The 23130-nt window shown below is 36.7% G+C and overlaps 1 long non-coding RNA gene across 1 annotated transcript in view; it reads left to right on the top strand.

Moving 5' to 3' along the window:
- The window catches only part of LOC128054298 (uncharacterized), a 101040-nt gene that overhangs the window by 142 nt on the left and 77768 nt on the right, over positions 1 to 23130 (top strand). The window lies entirely within an intron of this gene.

The following is a 23130-nucleotide window of genomic DNA, read 5'->3' on the forward strand; positions in this document are numbered from 1 at the left end:
ATATTTTGTTACATATGTATACACCAGTGAAGTAGAAAGGCCAAGTCAGTTTAAACTCTTACTGAATTATGTACCTACCACACTACCTATTATGTACAATTTGCAGTGCATAAAATGAAAAATGTTTTATTTCCTATTTAATAGTTTTTTACTTTAAGGTGCTGGGTAAGTTGTGGGTGAATATTGTATACTGTACCTTTTCATCATGTGGCATCTTTAGTGCTGAAAATAAACTACTCATCTTGAAATAGTTTGAAACTTTTAGTAGCTTATTTTGAAAGATTTCATTTTCATTCATATTTCAGTTATACATTCACATTTTTATTTTTTAATTTTTTGTTAAGTCTGTTAATTTTGACAAATATATGTTCATTACCATAATCTTCTAAATTCACTCTTGTTGCCTTTTTGTAGTCAACCCCTCTCTCCATCTCAATCTCTAGCAACCACAGATCTGTTTTTTTGTCCCTGTAGTTTACTTTTTCCAGTATACCATTTAAGTGAAATCATTTAATGTGTAGCTTTTAAAATCTAGCTTCTTTCATTTAGCACAATGCATTTGGATTTATCCATGTTGTGTGTACCAGTAGTTCATTCTTTTTTGTCACTGAGTAGTGTCCTATTGTATGGATATACTGCAGTTAGTTCCCTGGTGGCTCTGACAGTAAAGAATCCTCCTGCGGGGTAGGAGACCTGGATTTAGACCCTGAGTCTGGAAGGTCCCCTGGAGAGCGGAATGGGTTTCTACTCCAGTATTCTTGCCTGGAGAATTCCGTGGACATAGGAGCCTGGGGTCCATGGGGTGGCAAAGAGTCAGACATGATGAGCGACTAATACTATCTATCTATCTATCTATCTATCTATCTATCTATCTATCTATATACATATACAGTTAGTTTATCCATTCACCATATGATGGACATGTGGGGAGTTTCTAGTTTTTGGTGATTATTGCAGTTGCGCTTTCTTCTTTTTTAATCCTGTGATAAAATGCACATAAAATTTACCTTAACCATTTTAAAATCTACAGCTCAGTGGTGTTAAGTATATTCACATTGTTATGTAGCCGTCACCACCATCCATCCTCATAACTTTTCATCTTGTAAAACTGAAGCTCTATACCCATTAAACAATAACTCTCTATTCTCTGCTCCCCCAGTCCCTGGCAACCAGCACGATGCTTTCATCTTTATGATTTTGGCCACTCTAAGTACTTTATATGAGGGGAATTATACAGTAAGTTTCTTTCTATGACTGACTCATTTCACTTAGTGTAATGTGCTCAAGGTGCATCCATTTGTAGCATATTGCAGATTTTTCATCCCTTTTTAAGTTTTAATAGTATTTCATTGTGTGTATATATCACATTTTGCTTATCTACTCATCAGTTGATGAATATAGTTGAGTTGCTTCCATGTTTTAGCTACTGTGAATAGTGTGGCTATGAACATAGGTGTACAGTGATCTCTTCAAGGCCCTGCTTTTATTTCTTTTTGTGTATATACTCAGAAGCAAAATTGCTAGATCATAAGATAATTCTATTTTTACCTTTTTGAGAAACCACCCTACTGTTTTCCACAGGAGCTACACCATTTTATATTCCCGCCAGTAGTACACAAGGCTTCCAGTTTCTTCACATCCTTGCCAGTGCTTATTATTTTCTTTCTTTCTTTTTTTTTTTTTTTAAGTAACCATCTTAATGGTTATGAGGTGGTATTGTACTTAAGTTTTCATTTGCGTTGCCGTAATGATTGCTGACATTGAGCATCTTTTCATGTCATTTCATGTTGGTAATTTATATATTTTTGGAGAAATGTCGTTTCAAGTCCTTTTCTCAATTTTGAGTCATGCTGGTTTGTTGTTGAGTTCTAGGGTTCAGTTCAGTTCAGTCGCTCAGTTGTGTCCAACTCTTTGCAACCCCATGAATCACAGCACGCCAGGCCTCCCTGTCCATCACCAACTCCCAGAGTTTACCCAGACTCACGTGCATCGAGTCAGTGATACCATCCAGCCATCTCATCCTCGGTCGTCCCCTTCTTCTCCTGCCCCCAATCCCTCCCAGCATCAAAGTCTTTTCCAATGAGTCAACTCTTCGCATGAGGTGGCCAAAGTACTAGAGTTTCAGCTTTAGTATCATTCCTTCCAAAGAAATCCCAGGGCTGATCTCCTTCAGAATGGACTGGTTGGATCTCCTTGCAGTCCAAGGGACTCTCAAGAGTCTTCTCCAACAACACAGTTCAAAAGCATCAATTCTTCGAAGCTCAGCTTTCATCACAGTCCGTCTCTCACATCCGTACATGACCACAGGAAAAACCATAGCCTTGACTAGATGGACCTTAGTTGGCAAAGTAATGTCTCTGCTTTTGAATATGCTATCTAGGTTGCTCATAACTTTTCTTCCAAGGAATAAGCATCTTTTAATTTCATGGCTGCAATCACCATCTGCAGTGATTTTGGAGCCCCCCAAAATAAAGTCTGCCACTGTTTCCACTGTTTCCCCATCTATTTCCCATGAAGTGATGGGACCGGGTGCCATGATCTTAATTTTCTAAATGTTGAGCTTTAAGCCAACTTTTTCACTCTCCTCTTTCACTTTCATCAAGAAGCTTTTTAGTTCCTCTTCACTTTCTGCCATAAGGGTGATGTCATCTGCATATCTGAGATTATTGATATTTCTCCCGGCAATCTTGATTCCACCTTGTGTTTCTTCCAGTCCAGTGTTTCTCATGATGTACTCTGTTAAATAAGCAGGGTGACAATATACGGCCTTGACATGCTCCTTTTCCTATTTGGAACCAGTCTGTTGTTCCATGTCCAGTTCTAACTGTTGCTTTCTGACCTGACTATAGGTTTCTCAAGAGGCAGGTCAGGTGGTCTGGTATTCCCATCTCTTTCAGAATTTTCCACAGTTTATTGTGATCCACACAGTCAAAGGCTTTGGCATAGTCAATCAAGCAGAAATAGATGTTTTTCTGAAACTCTCTTGCTTTTTCCATGATCCAGCAGATGTTGGCAATTTGATCTCTGGTTCCTCTGCCTTTTCTAAAACCAGCTTGAACATCTGGAAGTTCACAGTTCACGTATTGCTGAAGCCTGGCTTGGAGAATTTTGAGCATTAATTGTGCGGTAGTTTGAGCATTCTTTGGCATTGCCTTTCTTTGGGATTGGAATGAAAACTGACCTTTTCCAGTCCTGTGGCCACTGCTGAGTTTTCCAAATTTGCTGGCATATTGAGTGCACCATTTTCACAGTATCATCTTTCAGGATTTGAAATAGCTCAACTGGAATTCCATCGCCTCTGCTAGCTTTGTTCGTAGTGATGCTTTCTAAGGCCCACTTGACTTCACATTCCAGGATGTCTGGCTCTAGGTGAGTGATCACACCATCGTGATTATCTGGGTCGTGAAGATCTTTTTTGTACCGTTCTTCTGTGTATTCTTGCCATCTCTTCTTAATATCTTCTGCTTCTGTTAGGTCCATACCATTTCTGTCCTTTATCGAGCCCATCTTTGCATGAAATGTTCCCTTGGTATCTCTAATTTTCTTGAAGAGATCTCTAGTCTTTCCCGTTCTGTTGTTTTCCTCTATTTCTTTGCATTGATCGCTGAAGAAGGCTTTCTTATCTCTCCTTGCTATTCTTTGGAAGTCTGCATCAATTTCTTATCAGATATAGGATTTGCAAGTATTTTATCCTATTCTGTGGGTTTCCTTTTTATTCTATGCATAGTATCTTGTGCACAAAATTTTTAATTTTCATGAAGTCAAGTTTGTTTTTTAATTTCTTTTTTACATGTGCCTTTGGTGTCCGCCTGTCCAAGAAATCATTGTGAAATTCAATGTCCTGATGCTTTAGTGCTTTGTTTCTTCTAAGAGTTTTATTATTTAAGTCTTACATTTAGGTTCTTGATCCATTTTCAGTTAATTTTTGTAAATGTCATTAGGTGTGTGGACCAGTTTCCTCAGCACTCATTTGTTCAAAAGACTTACTTTTTCCCCACTGAATGGTCTTAACACCCTTATCAAAAATCATTTGAGCATATATGTGCGAGTTTATTTCTAAGCTGTTTTTCACTAGTCTGTGTGTCTGTCTTTATGACAGTGCTGCACTGTTTTGATTACTATAGCATTCCAGTGAAAATTTGAAATCAGGAAGGGTGAATCCTCTAGTTTTTCTGTTCTTTTCCAAGATTTTCTTGGCTAGTTGAGGTCTCTTGAGAGTCTGTGAGAATTTTAGGATACTTTTTTCTCTCTTTGTGCAAAATTCTTTGGGATTTTGATAAGCATTGCATAGGCTTTGTAGATTGCTTTGGGTAGTATTGACATTTTAGCAATATTAAGTCTTTTAGAATATTAGCGTGATATTTGTTTCCATTTATTTATGTCTTCTTTAATTTCTTTCAGCAATGTTTTATTGTTTTCATTGTACAAGCCTTTCACTTCCTTGGTTAAGTTATTTCCTAAGTATTTTGTTCTTTTTTATGCTATTGTCAATTAAGTTATTTTTCTAATTTTCTTTTCAGTTTGCTCATTGTTTGCGTATAGAAATGCAACTGACTTTAGTCTTTGTATTTTTTTGCTGAATTCATTTATTACTTCTAACAGTTGTTTTGGTGGAGTCTGTAGGGTTTTCTACATAGAAGACCGCATTATCTGCAAGCAGAGATTATTTTATTTTATCTTTTTCAGTTTGAATGCCTTGTATTCTTTTTCGTAATTGCTCTCACTTCAGCTTTCAGTGCTGTAGCCAATAGAAGTGATGAAAGCGAGCATTCTTACCTTGTTCCTGATCTTACAGGAAAAGCTTTTAGTCTTTCACCATTGTGTATGTTGTTTGCTGTGAGCTTTTCATATATGGCTTTATTATGTTGAGGTAGTTTCCTTCTATTCCTGTTTATTTGAGTGTTTTTTATCATGAAAGGATGTTGAATTTTGTAAAACACTTTTTATGTGTTAGCTGAGATGATCATGTGAGTTTTTCCTTCATTTTGTTGATGTGGCGTATTACATAAATTTTTGTATGTTATGCTCTCCTTAGTTTTAGGAATAAATTCCACTTGTCATGGTATATAATATATTTACTGTGGAGTCATACAGTTTAAAATAAAAATGTGATTATATATTCTTTATTAAAATAATGTTACTTGTTTTTAAAGAGATCACAATGATTTAACTGTTGCCTTTTTGGATTGGGGTTGCATTTCTTTTTTAAAATGTCATTAAAAATTAACTAGAAAAAAATTAACAGATCTTATGGGTATGGGAAGAGACTTGCAATTTATGATCTTTTTTTAAATGATCATTTGAGTATAGAAAGAGGGGTGATGAAAATTATAAGATGGGGGTATATTGGAACTTATGTGTTATCCTTATTATGGAAAAATTAGGTAGCTTTCCTCAGTATAGTGGCAGATCAGAAATGTACAACTTTTTATGTAGTTAACCCTCATATAGGGAGCTCTAGGAGTTACCTGTTTAGAAAAGTCAAGTATTTATAAGAATTCTTTTGTCTTAAAAATGTATGTAAAAAGGACAAAGGTTGGGCGTGAAAAGTCAATTTAAACTTTCTTGAATGAATATTTGGGATGAAAATGATGGAAACTGTCATTCTGCCTTGGGGAAATTAAATTAGTAATATGAAAGATTAGCTTATTTAGTGGTATCGAAAAGCTATTTAAATATTTACAAGGAATATCTAGTTCATTATGTGCTTTAGAAATAAAAATATTTTGAGCAAAATGTCATGCTTAGATTCAGAAAATGTTGGTTTCAATTTCACCTCCAAAGCCTGAACACTAAAAAGAGTCAGTGCAACTTTGACCTGTTCTCATGTTTCTGTGTGTCTTTAGATAAATTATATAGCTTTCATAGTCTCTGTTAGATAAGTGGTATGCTATATTATGTTCTCAGGGAACGTTTCAGAAATAGATAAAACATTTTAGGCAGAGACAGAGCATTTTAAAGATGTTCCTGAGAGAATGTTTGTTCATTGGGCAGATTCAGCACAGAGTCAAAGATGATACTATGCTCAGAAGTTCTTCAGAATTTGAGCTCTTTTGTGAGTGTCTTATTAATTCTATTAGTTATCTGGCATAACTTTATAATAAACATGAAAAACATTTGTTGTTGTTCAGTTGCTCAGTCGTGTCTGACTCTTTGCGACCACATGGACTACAGCACGCCAGGCCTCCCAGTCCATCACCATCTCCCAGATCTTGCTCAAACTCATGTCCATTGAGTCGGTGATGCCATCCGACCATCTTGTCCTCTGTTGTCCCCTTCCCCTCCTGCCTTCTATCTTTCCCAGCATCAGGGTCTTTTCCAGTGTTTCTAAAACATTACTGAAAGCCAAATATTAGAAAAAGAGGTGAATTACTAGTTTGTGAAGTGAAGTCGCTCAGTCGTGTCTGACTCTTTGCGACCCCATGGACTGTAGCCTACTGGGCTCCTCCGTCTATGGGATTTTCCAGGCAAGAATACTGGAGTGGATTGCCATTTCCTTCTCCAGAGGAACTTCCCGACCCAGGGCTAGAACCTAGGTCTCCCTCATTGTAGGCAGACGCTGAGTTTGTAGGAATACTGATTCCATTTGCTGAAGAGCATGTCATGAAATTTTAAGGTAAATATTATATAGTTCCTGAAGTCTATTAGAATTTCATGTACCTACATTCCCAAGTAGACGATTGAACTTCTTCATGGTGAGGGTCATTTTAGATTTTGGTGTTTTCTAAAAGAATTATTTCTACCGCAAGTATTACTACTTGCTGAATGAATGACTTAGTCCCACCCATTAGTGGACTTCTTTGAGTTCATTAGAGCCCCATTGCATCTGTGGATTCTTCAAGCTTGTCAGGGCAAGAAGGAGAAAGTTAATTTTCTGAAATCATGAGAAAATAGAATCAATCAGAACTGTGAAAACTGTACTTGTAGAACTGTTAAGTGACATGGACCTTAAGGAACATTTAGTCTAATACTTTTTTTTTTTTTTTGTAAATAGGAAAGTGGAGACCTGGAGAGGTGAGGTGATATGATTTAGTCACACAGCTATCTGGAGACATGTTATGTAGTGCTCATTTTGCTCACCATATTGCCTCTCTTCCTCCAGGGATCATTGCTTGATCTTAGAGTTGAAATAAAGTTAAATTGCTCAATTTAAAATTGTTTATTTGCAAAACTCAGTTTTAATTTCTCTTTCAACTGATTTTAAGTTAAAAAAGGTTACTGTTGAAAGGGTATGAGATAGGATCTTCATTTTTAAACAGACCGCAAAAATATGCTGATATTAAATATGTGGCTAGAAAAATCTAGCAAATTATGTTTTATTTTTCAACAACCTTAAAATTTTTATGTGGATTAATTTAAAATGTATAATATTAAATGAGACCCAAAGTTTTACAAAGTTTAGATAAATTTGGACCTTGGATTTCTGGGTTAAAAATCTAAGTACTCTAAAATGTGGATTATATTCTGCTCTTGAGGATTTCATTTAATAATCGTATTTACAGGTAAAATTGGTGAAGTTCAGAACTAGTAAACAGTTTTCTATTTTTTTCTTTTAATTTTGGCTGCACTGCACAGCAGGAGGATGTTCAGTGTCCTGACCAGGGACTGAATCTGTGCCCCCTGCCGTGGAAGTGCAGAGCATTAACCACTGAACCTCCAGGCAAGTCCCTGTTTCTCTTTTTTTTTTTCTCGAGCACTACTGAACCTAGAAAATTAGCAAACAAAACAAAACAAAAACCCTCATTCAGTATACTCTTTTGAAAATGTAATAGTTTAAAATAAAAGTAAGAATCAAACATATAATTATTTACTTTTGTGTATTTGATATACAGGCTTGTTGAGAGAGACTGTTTAAGACACACGAAGTGGTTTTAGGTTATACAGGTAGTATACCTTTTTGTCTAAACGTTTTCTTCCTGGAACATTTTCTACTCATTGCTTTATACTAACTTCATCCTGATTTCCTAAAGTCTCTAGCCCTTTAGGACAAGGGAGATACCTATTGAGAGGTGATTCTCTATGATCTCTTATGCTTTAGCGCATCTTCTGAGCCAGAGACATTGGCAGCTTTTGTTGAGGGCCCTCTTTTGAAAGAAATTTGCATCACAGACAGCCTGAGAAGATAGAAATAGTATTTCCATAACAACAGAGGGCAGATTTCCTTACTGTCCAGGATAATCAAGATAATCTCTCTTGGGAAAAGGTGGGATATTTTTGCTTGCAACTCCTTTAAAATATTGACGGTTCCTAGGTTTCAGCTTTCTTCTCCTGTAATGTAACCCGCTGTGTGTGCAGCATCACCTGGCTTTCCTTGTATTGCCCTTTAGGAATTGGAGCTTGGGGAACCAGTGCAAAAGATGATACACTGGCTACAGCTGTTGTTTTGAGTAGTAAACTTCTCTTTGTTTCTGACCCAGGGGTATCATATTTTCTGCCAGGATTATCTGATACTGGCTCACCAAATATTACTAACACAACCTATTGATAAAACAAAGTTGAGTTTATTGCTTACTGTGGTAAAGGAGAATACCACCTTGACAGATATTTGATAATACCTTAAAAGGGCAAAGTCAAGGGGAAAATTTTAGAATTTGAAGTTTGATTTTATTTGAGTCTTGCAGTGGTGATGCTGGAGCTTGATTAATATTGAATAAGTATCACGAATATCAATACAACAATTTAGAATTGATCAAAACAGCAATGCAAGTATTTAAAAAACTGTTGATGCTTTCTGTTGGAGTCTTGATGAGTCTTTTGTGAAATTTCTGTAATGAACAATCAAGGTATGTTCCCCGTAAGAATATCCTGGAATAGTAGAGTATGCTAATGAAGACTTTGGACTAGTAAAGCCAGGCTTGTGTACACAGAAAGGGGTGTGTGTATGTATGTGTGTAGGTGTTTTAGTTTCCTAGGGATGCTATAACAAATTGCTGTATAATTAGTGACTAATTAGTCACTTAAAAGAATAGCCTCTAGGGGAATAATTTTTTCCTCTTTTCGAGCTTCTGGTATTTTTAAGCAATCTTTGGTGTTTCTTGGCTTGTGGCAGCATACCTTTAATCTCTACCTCCATCTTCACATGGTGGTCTTCCCTCTGTGTGTGCGTGACTCTTTGTTACTCTATGGACTGTAGCCTGCCAGGCTCCTCTGTCCATGGGATCCTCCAGGCAAGAATACTGGAATAGGTTGCCTCTAGGGGATCTTCCCTCTGTATCTCTGTCCAAATTGCCTTTTTTTTATAAGGATACTAGTCGTTGGATTAGAGCCCACCCTAATCCAGTATGACCTTACCGTTACCTTGATTACATGTGCAGAGATCCTGTTTCCAAGTGAGGTCAAGTTCACATGTTCCAAGTGGAAATTTGAGGGGTGGGTAGTATTAAATGCATTGCAGAGTATATGGTTTCAGTTCTGTGTTCAGTCTGTGTGTGGCTAGATGCTTTTGGTTCTCAGTAGCCAGGAAACTCTCACAGTCTCATTGCTTTGCATGCATGTAGGTTAAAAATCTCAGGCTCATCAGAGTTGTTAACAACAGCATGGTATATTGTGGAAGGAATACCAGTATGGAAATCAAGATGCTTTGGTTCTAGTTTCTGTCCAGTTAGTCAGTCAGTTTGGTTGCCTACTTGTGTCCGACTCTTTGTGACCCCATAGACCGCAGCACGCCAGGCCTCACCGTCCATCACCAGCTCCCGGAGCTTACTCAAACTCATGTCCATTGAGTCTGTGACGCCATCCAACCATCTCATCCTCTGTCGTCCCCTTCTCCTCCCGCCTTCAATCTTTGCCAGCATCAGGGTCTTTTCAAATGAGTCAGTTCTTCGCATCAGGTGATGGTGGAGAGTTCTGACACAATGTGGTCCACTGGAGAAGGGAATGGCAAACCGCTTCAGCATTCTTGCCTTGAGAACCCCATGAACAGTATGAAAAGGCAAAAAGATACTTTCTGTCCTGCTGTTAATTATAATAGCTTGGAAAAGTTACGGTTTTCTCCAGCTGTTAGTTTCTCAATGGGTAAAAGGGGAGGTTTGAAAGAAGAGAATAGGAATGTATCTCTGAGGGCCTCTCTAGCTCTCAGGTTCTAAAGTTCTGTAATTGTTGAGTGTCTGCTGTATACTGTATTGGTATTAGTTTTGTTGGAGTGACAAAATTAAAAAAAGAAATAGAGAATGCTTTAAGTGCTAATCTGATGTATTCTGACGTGAATATAGCCTTATTTATGTTTTGTTTGCTTGAGTTAAAATCATTAATGAAGATATTGGGTAAACATGGAATTAGCCCATTCTAGTCCATTCCATTCTCTCTGACTTACTATATTTTATTTTTCAGTATGAATGTTGTATTTAGACTAGAGACATTCTTCAGGTCAGTTGATTCATTTAAAGTTAGAAAAATGTTTTGTTGCTCTACTCTCTCAGCTGACTTCAGAAAATGAAATAACCTTTTCTGAAGCAAGCATGATGTAGACTATGGAAGTATTTGATTCCTTTTGTGATTCACAGTCTTCACTTTCTCTGTAGTATTTATTTTTTTGATTTTTGGATGCTTGAAAATCTAGAAAATATCTTTACCCTCCTCCCCAGCTACTCCTGCAATTCCGCAGGAAAAAAAGCAAGGAAGGAAGACCATGTTGAACACATTTTCCTTTTTTAAAATTTTCTTTATTTTTTATTGAAGTATAATTGACTTACAGTGTACTAGTGGAAAGTGATGAGTTGTTTTTTCAGCTTCTTTGACCAGTATAGGCCTATTCACATGATCTGTTTCTCCTTGAGTTTGCATTGGCAGATTGTGTCTTTCAAGGAATTGGTCCATTTCTTCTAAGTTAGCAAATTTGTGGGCATAGAATTATTCAAATCTTTCTTTATTATCCTTTTAATATCTGTAGGATTGCTAGTGATGGCCTGTCTTTCATGTCTGATATTCGTAATTGACTTCTTCACTCCTTTTCTCCTTAGGAAGCTTGGCTAGCAGTTTATTCATTTTATTGATCTTCTCAAAGAACCAGCTTTTAGTTTTGTTGATTTTCTTGTTTACTGTTTTTAATTTCACTGATTTCTGCTCTGATTTTTATTATTTATTTTCTGCTGCTTATTTTGAATTTAATTTTTTCTTTTCCTTGTTTCCTAAGGCAGAAACTTGAGTGGTCAGCTTTACTTTTTAAATTTAAATATATGCATCCAGTGTTAAGTTTCTTTCTGAGAGAGAAAATGTAGTACGGTATTTGCTGTATCCCACAGATTTTTATGCTTTATTTTCATTTTTATTTAGTTAAAATTTTTTTAAAAAATCCTCAACACGTTGATTCATGTATCATTTGTATATGTTGTTAATATCTACATACTTGGGGATTTTCTGGCTGTCTACTGTTACTAATTTCTAGCTTAATTTCATTGTGGTCTGAGACCATATTTCATTTGATATCTGTTCTTTTAAACTTGTTAAGGTGTATTTCCTAGCCCAGAATATAGTCTGCTTGGTGAATGTTCCCTCTGAGCTTGAGAAGAATGTATATTCTGCTATTGTTGAATGAAGTAGTCTATAGATGTCAATTGTGTGCTGTGTTCACTTATGTCTAACTCTTTGCAAGACCATGGACTATAGCCCACCAGGCTCCTCTGTCTATGGAATTTTCCAGGCAAGAATACTGGAGCAGGTTGCAGTTTACTGCTCCAGGGGTTCTTCCCAACCCAGGCATTGAACCCACGTCTCCGTGTCTCCTACAGTGGCGGGGGCATTCTTTACCACTGTGCCACCTGGGAAGCCTCTATGGATGTCCATTAGGTCCAGTTAATTGATGGTGCTGTTCAGCTCTGTGATATTCTTACTGATTTTCAGCCTGTTGGTTCATTTACTGATAGTGGGGTATTGAAATCTTCAGATATAATAGTGAATTTATGTATTTCTTTTTGCAGTTCTACTAGTTTTTATCTCAAGTATTTAGTTCTGTTGTTAGCTGCATGTATATAAGGATAGTTATATCTTCTTGGAGAATCAATGCTCTATCATTATATACTGTCTCTCCTTATTCTGGAAATCTTCCTTGCTTTGAAGTCAGCTCTTTCTGTTTTCTTTTGGTTAGTGTTAGCATAGTGTATCTTACTTTATCCCTTTTCCTTTAGTAAATCTATGCCTTTATAAGTGGGTTTTTGCAGACAACATATAGTTGGGTCTTGTCACTCTGAATTGGTGTATGTAGATCACTGACATTTAAAGTAATTATTGATATACTTATTAGTATTTACTGTATTTTAAATGTTTTCCAGAATCCCATGGATTGAGGAGCCTGGTGGGCTGCAGTCCACGGGGTCACAAAGAGTCAGACACGACTGAGTGACTTGACTTGACTTGACTTTATTACTTGCTCTAGTTCTTAGTTTCTTTTTTTTTTTTTTTTTCCTTTTTAATTTTTTTTTTTTTTGGCCTTCCACTCTGTTTCTGCTGTCTCTCATTTTAATTGACCATTTTATATGGTTCCATTTTCTATCCTCTTATAGCATATCATTATGTATCTTAAAAGAAACTTTTTTGAATGGTTGCCTCAAAGTTAACATTTATACATTTCTAGGTAATTCAAGTTCATTTTCAAATAATACTACACTACTTCATGGATACACAAGTACCTTAGAGTGTTCTCAGTTCCTTTCTCCTATCCTTTATCACATTTCTGTCATTCATTCAAGTTTCCTATAAGCTATGATCACAAAATATATGGTTTTGAACACATTATTTGTTAGATTAAGAATAAGAAAAATAAGAGTTTTAGTTTTGCCTTCATATATTGCTTTTCTTATGCTCATTTCTTTATATAATCCATGTTTCTTACCAGTATATAATTTTCTTTCTATCTGAAGAACTTGTTTTTGCATTTCTTGCAAGGCAGATCAGTAGGTTTTCAGTTTTCTCAATTTTTGTCTGAGAAGGTTTCCCCCCTCCCCCCACTTTTGAAGGATAATTTTGTTGGGTACAGAATTCTAGGTTGGTGTTTATTTCACTCATTTTGTTTGCATGGTTTCTGAAGAGAAAGTTCAATGTAATTCTTATTTTACTTCTTTGTAGATAAGGTTTTTTGGTTTTTTTTTCTCTCTTTGTTTCTGTCTCTTCTTTTTTCTGTTGATTTACACATCTGTTTCTCTGCAGTTTTAATATGATATGCCTAGGTGTTAAGTATTTTAGTATTTGTCCTGTTTGGTGTACACTGAGCTTCCTGGATCTGGTTTGGTGTTTATTACTAAAGACATTTTTGTTTTCTATTACATTGTTGTTGATTTGTAACATTTCCTATTGATCTTTTCTTAGAGTTTCCATGTTCTGCTTTTATTACCTGTTTGTTCTTACATGTTGTTCAGTTTTTCCATTAGAGCCCTTTGCATATTTACCATAGCCTTTTTTTAACCCATTGCTAATTCTAAAATTAGAGTCTGGTTTTGAGGCATGCTTTGTTTCTTCAGATTGTGTTTTTTTTTTGCCTTTACAATGCTTTGTAATTTGTTATTGCTATCCAAACATGGCATATTAGATAAAAAAGGGGAGGTAAATAGATCTTTCAGTTCAGTTCAGTCCCTCAGTCATGTCCGGCTCTTTGCGACCCCGTGAATCACAGCATGCCAGGCCTCTCTGTCCATCACCAACTCCCGGAGTTCACTCAAACTCATGTCTATCTAAATAGATCTTTAATGTGAGGCTTTATGTTTATCTGACTAGGATGCCATGCCATGCATATGTGTTCAGTTGTGTCTGACTCTTTGCAACCCAATGGACTGTAGACTGCCAGGCTCCTCTGTCCATGAGATTTTCCAGGCAAGAATATTGGAATGGGTTTCCATTTCCTCTTGGGATCTTCCTGAACCAGGAATCCAACCCTTGTCTCCTGCATTGGCAGGTGGATTCTTTACCACTGAGCTACCTAGAAAGCCTGTATTTGATGTCAGAGGCTAACATTTCTTGCAGTGTCCTTATTTGGCTTGTTCTTTTGTCTTTGGGTTATGTAGAGAATCTTTAAATGGGGTCTCAGACTTTGAAGTTCTTTTACCTATAATGCTCTGTTATTGTATAGAGTTGTACTGATATGGAGGTAAGGTGGTTGGGAGTTCTGTGGTATTGTGATCAGGTCTCAGTTTTTTAAACCTGATTTGTGTATCTCTTCTGTTCTTTGAAGGCTGGAGGGAGCTGGAGTTAGGTAAGGTACTTCCTGGTAGGCTAGGTTCTGTTAAAATAATTTTCTTTTCAAACTGTCCTTTTTAAGAAGAACAGAAAGCTTTGGGTATATTTTAAGAATTATTATGTCTCCCTTCCCCCTGCTGGAAATAAAGAAATTTTTCTCAGATTATCACAGTTGAAAACCTGGTAGGGCTCCTGGAGGTAAAACTCGAGAAACTGTTGGGGCCTTTCAAAGACTGAGCACTCTCACGGTTTTTCATTCTAAGCTAGTCTACACTGAGTCTCCAGCAGTTTGTCATTTACTGTTTATAGTGTTCCTACTGATATTGGCTCCAGCTGAAGATTTATCTTCCCAGGCTTTGCTTCTTGCACAGTGTGATTTTCTGTATCTACCTGTCTCTGTAGTTTTCAGGGTAGAGGTTTGCCCTCTGGCTTCAATTCCCTGATTAATTTAAGAAGAGTGGTTGATTTTCATTTTTTCTCTTCAGCTTTTTTATTGCTATAAGGACAAGTGTGATGAATTTCAAGTTCTTTACATGTTGGACCTGATTGAAGGTTATTTTTGAATCTTTTTGACAATGGTAAAGACTTGGTACAATACCCTGTCTGATTTGGCAGTATTACTCATTTGGAATGTGATTTCCTTCTGGAATCAGGTTTGCATATTTTGAGATCATGCATTGTAATTTGCGAGGATGAGTAAAGAACTTTTCCTGAGGGAAGTTAATATTAGGACTGATTTTCGTTATTGGTAAGATGGCTCGTTCTGAGCCCATTTACTGTTACTCTGCAAATTTGGTTTGGGGGCAATAGCAGCCTTTGTTTCCTGTGTTGATAGAGTTTCATTTTTATACCTTACAAAAAATATCTGATTTTACAGTCTGTTTCAGAATAAGGTCATGTCAAGTTATACCAATTTGCACTCTGATAACTATACTGATGATTCTAAGAGTGGTTATTAAAATCTTGTACTGATATTTTTGTATTTATGGAACCAATTAATTGGATGACCTATTTATGTTGAGTATCTTAATTTAATTAGATTTCCCACTAATTATTTTTATGAGTAGAATAAGGTAATGTTAATCCTTAAATTTTCTCTGATGTGGTAAAAAACTTAATGTACATCTTGCATATTAGATATCTTGATAACATGATTGTAGCTACAGGTGGCTGTATGTACCTTCCAGTACTTTTCTGTATATAGACTTTTTTACATAGTTGTGATCACGATTTATTTTAAAATGTGTGCTTTTCTTTTTGCAGTTAGTAGTATATTCTCTCATTCTGCATCATTGTGTTTCAAAAATAATATTTTTTCATTGAGTAAGGTATTATTAGATTGACCAGACTGACAGTTTATTGTACCTATCGCTGTCATGAACTGTATGTGCATTTAGCTTTTCCATGGTTAGCTTTTCTCTGTGCTATTTCCTTGCCTGGATTTTCAGAAGTCTCAGTTTCTCTTTCTTTCAGTTTCTCTCTCTTTCTTTTAAGGAGTATTTTATATATTTCATGTTCTCTCCCACAGTGCTAATTAGTTTTTACAAAAATGGATTTTTTTTTCTCATATGATCCGAAAGCAGTGCTTTCAGACTTATAGTGCCACAGTGATTCCCACAGTTTTGTTCTAAAAAGTTGAAGATTTTCACCTGGATGATAAAATGATCTCCTAGATATATCAAATTTGGTATTCTAGACTCCCACCCTTAGGCTGTATTAATAAATTGTCTTTATTCAAATAATTTAATATTTTACAAATTAGATTTTTTCTTTCCTCATATTTATGGGTTTAATATGATTTCTGTGTCAGGATTCCTTATTAGATTTTCTGTGGTCTTCTGACTTTTCCCCTGTCCTGTCATTTGTGCTTAGAGTTCAGTTGGATCTAGTGATTTGAATGGAAAGTCAGTACTCAGAGAAACTTACAGAAACTTCTGCTGAGTCTGATGATTTTGAACTTACCTAATTCTTTATGCACAATCTTTAGCAGCTTCTCAGCAACCATTAGTTAATTTTTATTGTAAATTATACACTAGATTATTGAGTGTTTTTTAAATGGGAAAATTGTTAATTGAACTTTTACTCTCTTGAGTGCCCAAGACAACTGCATGGATAAGATACGAATTAAAGTCTTGAGGAGGCAAAAGTCCAAAGGAAAGACATAATGCGCTGCAATCATGCCAAACAGGGAGCTATGCTCATATGAAAGATGCTTTGTGAACAGGGAGAGAGTAATGCTGTCCCCAGAGTGGAAGAGCAAGGAATTTGAGACCTGAAGGAAGTGACAGCTGAGTTATGGCAGAGATAGTTTTAAAGCTAAAATTCAAGTATCTGTTCTCCAAAATTTCTTCAACTCTAGACTTCTCTGGCGAATTTACAGTGTACCATAGCATTCAGTTACAGATCTATACAAAGAGAAGTACTGCTTCTAGTAAGGACCCTGATACTTGGCGTGGTTCAGGATCAACAAACCAAAACTATGTTTTCCTTGGCATATTCTGCTTGCTAGTCATATAGCTGTGGCTGCCATCCTGCCGCTGCTGCAGCTGCCTCTTCCGCTGCTGTCGCTGCTGTTGCCCCAGCAGTGCTGTTTCTAAAGCTGCTGCTCTCACTCCTCCTGTGCCTTCTGCCACCATCCTGCTGCTGCTACCTCCGCTGCTGCTTCTCCGAGTGATACTTGCTTTCACCAGGGACAACTTTATGCTCCTTACAGATTTAAGGTGGGAGATTAGATCATGGTTTGGGTACAGTTTTCAAGAGAAAAAAGGGATTATTTTCATAAAAACTTAAAATTACCCCCATTTTCAAGAAGTATTCTGGTAATTTCAAGTTCTGCTTATGAATGGTTATCCTGTGTTTCCCCTTTCTTTATGTTTCTTGGTAAGTATTACTTTATGCATGACAGTATGATTGAACTTTAATGATTAGATTTATTCCAAATAAAAAATCAACCTCAATGTGAAGCATTTCTCTAGTTAAATGTATGCTTTTGTTGTTGTTATTATTGTGTTCCTGAGGATTCTGATCATTTCTCTGAGCATTCAGGTCAATCAGGGTATTTCTAAGGTGAGTTCTAGGGTGTTTGTAGGGAGAGTTCTAGGTGTTGGTAGGGTGAGTTCTAGAATTTCTGTAGAGAGTATAAGCTATGTAGTAAGACAGGTGTGGTCTGATTCCTGATTTGGATTTGCTAGCTGTGCTTGGATAGTTAAATTAGATGCTGAGTTTCCAAATCTGTAAGATGTGGATAAATAATAATACAGAGTCTTTAGCACAGTGCCTGGTGTATGCATGAAGTAATGACTCAATAAATGTTAACTGTTATTACTGTTAACTGAATAGGCATTCCTTAAGTTTAAAGCCTCAAATGTATGGACCTTGAAGAATATCAATATTAATATCTTGGGGCCACTTCGAGCCAAGACTAAATTTTAGGAAGCACCTTTTTATTTATTCATAAAGAGTGATTTTTTTTTGCATTTTTTAACTTTAGCAAAATACATAAGATAATTCTTTTTATTTCTTTGCATATATATTTTTATAGAGAAGATTGCTTATAGAATGACCAGTACTCATGTGCCTTTCTGACCTGAAGCTAATCTAGTGTCTACAGATTTTGTCAAAAAAATTTTCAAAGAACCTTAATATTGTAAAACAGTAGTACAGAACACTTAGCACAGTACAGAAGAACAGGCTCTTGGTTTATGTTTAAATTCTGGCATAGGATGAGACCACAGGTTGTATAGGTTTCCCTGTGATGTGTATGTGTGTGCTAAGTTGCTTCAGTTGTGTCCAATTCTTCACAACGCCATGGACCATAGACTGCTAGGCTTCTCTGTCCATGGGATTCTCCAGGCAAGAATACTGGAGTGGGTTGCCATCTCCTCCTCCAGGGGGATCTTCTCGGCCCAGAAATCAAACTTGCATCTCTTATGTCTCCTGCATTGGCAGGAGGGTTCTTTACCAATAGCCCCACCTGGGGAGCCCCTTCCTGTGATGTAGATATTATATTATAGCAAGAGTTGATGAGAGAACCTTTTCACAGCTTCTAGTCTGCGTAAGTTGACTCACTTGGGATAAGTTAGAGTTATCTGAACTGTGTTGACAAACTGTAGGGAGAGATGTCTTTTTTTTTTTTTTTTTTTAAGTTCTTAAAGTACCTTACTTTAGGTGTTATCAGTGATACCTGATGAAGGCAGCAGAAAAGTCAAGAGACAAATGTAGTCAAATCTAGATTCTATCTCCTATAATCTTTTCAGTCAGGAGTTCTAGGTTCTAGAACCAGGTTTGTAAAATATTGAGGGACCTTCTAAAGGAGCCCACTGATAGTCAAATAATTAATATCTTTTTCTTTGTCTTTCTTTCTTGGGCAGTGGAGGTTGGAAATGCATTCAGGGTCACGAAACCTTTTTTTGTATGATTAATTTTCTGAAAAGAAATATTCCACCTTCCACCCAGATAGTGTTTCTCTTGGATACTTATATTTTTAGAACAATTATGTTACTGCGTTTTTAAGTTCTGAGTTCCTGACTTGGAATATGGTATAGACAGTTGCAGAATAGGTAAGTCTTACTTAAAAAGTATTCATTACTTCCTGTGCCACCAAATAGTACTAGTGCCTAATGTATACAGATCTGTATACTAATGTATACAGATACATTCTTAAAAATGCCAGGAGAGTTATCTTTTGGTGATAGTTTAATTTATTGATACACTGTGTAGTTTTGAGATATTAAGAAAGTGCTACTTTTTTAAATGAGAAAGGAGATGGCTTAAAAACAAGTTTCTTTTAAATACCAGTAAATTACTTGACAGTTTGATTTATTGTGATTGAAAGGGTTTTTAGTTGATCTAATTTTAGATTCTAGAGAATGCTTCACAAAAATACCTGGTTAGTCAGTTAGAACAGTGGTGGACTTTCCTGGTGGTCCAGTGGTTAAGACTCTGTGCTTCCACTGCAGTGGGCACGGATTGGATCACTAATCGGGGAAGTTCTACATGCCTCGGAGTACAGCCAAAAAAAAATTAATACAGTGGTATTTTTCATACATATTGTTAAAAATCAGAATTTGTGGAGTGATAGGGGTCGCTAAGAGTTGAACACGACTGAGCAACTTCACTTTCACTTTTCACTTTCATGCATTGGAGAAGGAAATGGCAACCCACTCCAGTGTTCTTGCCTGGAGAATCCCAGGGACGGGGGTGCCTGGTGTGCTGCCATCTATGGGGTCGCACAGGGTCGGACACGACTGAAGCCACTTTAGCAGCAGCAGCAGTGTTACACCGTGACACTTTATCAAGGAGACTGTATTAGTAGGCAGCGTCAGATAAGCTTTTCCTGACCACTCAGACTAAATATCTTGTAACTTTTTGTCATATTATCTTGTGTATAACACTCTTGTTTCCCTTGTGTATATATGTATGTATGTGTGTGTGTGTGTGTGTGTGTGTGTGTGTGTGTGTATTTGTATTTAGTGATTATTTTCATGCTGGAATGAAAATTCAATGAGAAACCTTTTTTTCTTTTTTATGAAAAGCTTTATTAAGTGCCTAAATGCACATGGCCTGAACTATGTATGTGCAGTTTAAGGCCTGAGTGCTTGGCTGAAGCCAGGAAAACCATTGGCCTTTATCCTGTTTGCAGAACGTCTACTGTTCATAGTTGGATCAGTCCTGTGGCATGCAAAGGAGAAGATAAATATCCCAGAGCAAGATTATGCTAAAGTGGAATAATACCGTGGGTATGGACACTGAGCCATCCCTTCTAGTTAACCCCTTGGAATATAACCTGAGCACCTAAATTATAGCTTCTGACTCATAGTGGGTAGTCAGTAAGTATTTGATGGTGAATGGAGGATATTCTTTTCTCTCTCTTCTTTTTTTTTTTTTGAGGGAGGAGTAGCAGGGTCAGATTTGAGTGCAATATAAATAACTTGAATTCATTTTCATAAAGACTGTGCCAGGAAAATATATCTGCTTACTAAAGAATACATTTAACAGTTTAAAAATGAAGAATTAAGAACTCCTTAGTTTAAGGCTTGCTGATTTTCATCATTGTAACTCTTAAAGGAAAAAATAAATTGTGATAATTAAATTGAAAATTCAAGAGAAATTTTGGTTGATGAAGTGATAATACATTTGTGATAAAAGTTATAAATACAATTAAAATTTTAGAAAAACTAGAATACCATGAAATCACTAAAAAAAAAAAAATTAAAGGAAAAATCTCTGAGGCAGACCTTTATTCTAGAATCTGGAGGAAAAAAGAAGTATAAGGTAGACTTTAAATAGGATAAAGATTGCCAGAGCAGGCCAATCTGAGGCTAAATGTCAGCCAGGAAAAATGCCCTAGAACAGATGTTAGATGGAGGAACCCAGAAGTAAAACCTGCAAGCTGCTGTTGAGTTAGATTGTGTTGGATCCATCATGGACTCCCTTGTTCAATGCAATCTTCTATGTCCAACACGATGTCTGGCATTTAGTATTCTCTGCATAAAAATTTTTCCTGAGAGCTGCATTCATATATAGGTAGTAAATTCCTGAGAGCTGATTTCAGACATTTTAGAACTTCCCTGGTGGCTCAGACGGTAAAGCGTCTGTCTACAATGCGGGAGACCCGGGTTCGATCCCTGGGTCGGGAAGATCCCCTGGAGAAGGAAATGGCAATCCACTCCAGTACTATTGCTTGGAAAATCCCATGGACAGAGGAGCTTGGTAGGCTACAGTCTGTGGCGTCACAAAGAGTCAGACACGACTGAGCGACTTCACTTCACTCAGAAGTATCTTTAATGCCAGATTGTGGTAGATTTTTACCTATATATAATTTTTTTAAAATTCTTTTAACGTTTTAGGGCAAAGGATCGGAACTTGTGCCTTTGGCTCTTGCTAATACAGTTGATCGTTGAACAGTGCAGGGGTCAGCAGCACTGACCGAAAATATCGTAAATTTACGTTGTCTGTTTACAAGATAAACCTAAATTGTCTGTCAGATACTAAGACTAGACATCAAAAAATGAAAAGAAAATATGAAAAAGAAATTTATATTTATAGCTATAACAGTTCATGCACTGATAACAAGGAATCTGATTGCTTTATTGTAGCCTAGTATAATTGATATGATTGCTTTGTAGTAGCCTAACCTAACACTAATGAATGAATCATTATAAAATTTTTATGGCGTGCAGTGTTTCAGTCATATTCATAATACAGTATTAGAAACATTGTTACAGTAAAAACACCCCACTTACTTGTGATGATAAGCAGTTTCTCCAGTTATGACAGAGCGTTTTGCTCTATTGTAATGTAATTGTTTGAAAGCAAAGTTATAAAACAGTAAGAAAACTAACACATTATTAATTTTGAATACCACTTACCTTATGCCTGTATAAGAACAGGCTGTCCACTTCATTGCAAGTTTTGCATATGATGTATTACCCAGTGAATACTTGGGTGATGATGATACAAAAAAATCTCATACAGTTCTTCTGTGTAGTTACTAAATTTTTCAAAGGAAGACCATACATATGCATTAGATGAGTTTGTTAACTGTATGGCATGATTAGCATTTACTGTTTAAGTGAAAGTGGGTCATAAGAAAGGTCTTCATCCTTGTCTTCACATTGAGTAGGCTGATGAGGAAGAGGAAGATAAGAAGTTAGTCTTGCTGTCTCAGGGGAGGCAGAGGTGGAGGAGGTAGAAGGGGAGCAGGAGTGGCAGGCACTTGGTATAACTTTCTGGAAATATTTCATAATTTCTGTCTTTTTTTGCTTTTTCATTTTTCTGAAACTTTCTGTATGGTACCCATCTTTCTACCATTTTGGGAAGATTCCCCTGGAGAAGGGAATGTCTACCTACTGCAGCAGTCTCACCTGGAGAATTCCATGGACAGTATAGTCCATGGGGTCGCAAAGAGTTGGACATGACTGAGAGACTTTCACTCTCACTTTCCTACCATTTGCTTTAATTTCAGTTCCTGTATCATAAAAGGGTCCATGTTGTAAAAAAAGAAGTCAAAAGCAGTCTTGAATAATCAGACCTTATCTGCCAGACATTAGATTCTGTCTAACGTCAGTTTGTTTCCTGGCACTCATTCTTCTCTCTCTCTCTCTCTCTCTTTTAAATTGAAGTATAGTCCATTTACACTGTCGTGTGAGTTTCTGGTGTACAGCAAAGTGATTCAGTTTTATATATGTATTCTTTTTTGTATTCTTTTCAATTATGGTTTGTTATAAGATAATTGGATATAGTTCCCTGTACTATACAGTAGGACATTGTTGTTTATCTATTTTATATGTAGTTTTTTGTATCTGCTAATTTCAAACTCCTGATTCGTCCCCTCCCTCCCTATTCCTCTTGGTAGCCATAAATTTGTTTTCTTTTTTGTGAGTCTGTTTTCTAAATTATCACATTGGTATCATATTTTAGATTCCACATATAAGTGATGTCATGTGATATCTATCTTTCTATCTAACTTACTTCACTTAGTATGATAACTTCTACATCCATCCCTATTGCTGCAAATGCCATTTTTTCATTCATTCTTACAGCTGTGTAGTAAGTACATTGTATATTACACATTGTGTATCCTGGTAGCTCAGCAGTAAAGAATCCACCTGCAAGGCAGGAGACACACAGAGATGGGGGTTTGATCCCTGGGTCAGGAAGATCTGGAGAAGAGAATGGCAACCCACTGCAGTATTCTTGCCAACAAAATCCCATGTACAGAGGAACCTGATGGGCTACAGTCCATAGGGTCGCTAAGAGTTGGACATGACTGAAGCGACTAAGCATGCACATATATTTATACTTGCTTGCTTGCCAAGTCGCTTCAGTCGTGTCCGACTCTGTGCAACCCCATAGACGGCAGCCCACCAGGCTCCCCCATCCCTGGGATTCTCCAGGCAAGAACACTGGAGTGGGTTGCCATTTCCTTTTCCCATGCATGAAAGTGAAAAGTGAAAGTGCAGTTGC

Source organism: Budorcas taxicolor, chromosome 10 (assembly GCF_023091745.1).
Source record: "Budorcas taxicolor isolate Tak-1 chromosome 10, Takin1.1, whole genome shotgun sequence".
Lineage (NCBI taxonomy): Eukaryota > Metazoa > Chordata > Mammalia > Artiodactyla > Bovidae > Budorcas > Budorcas taxicolor.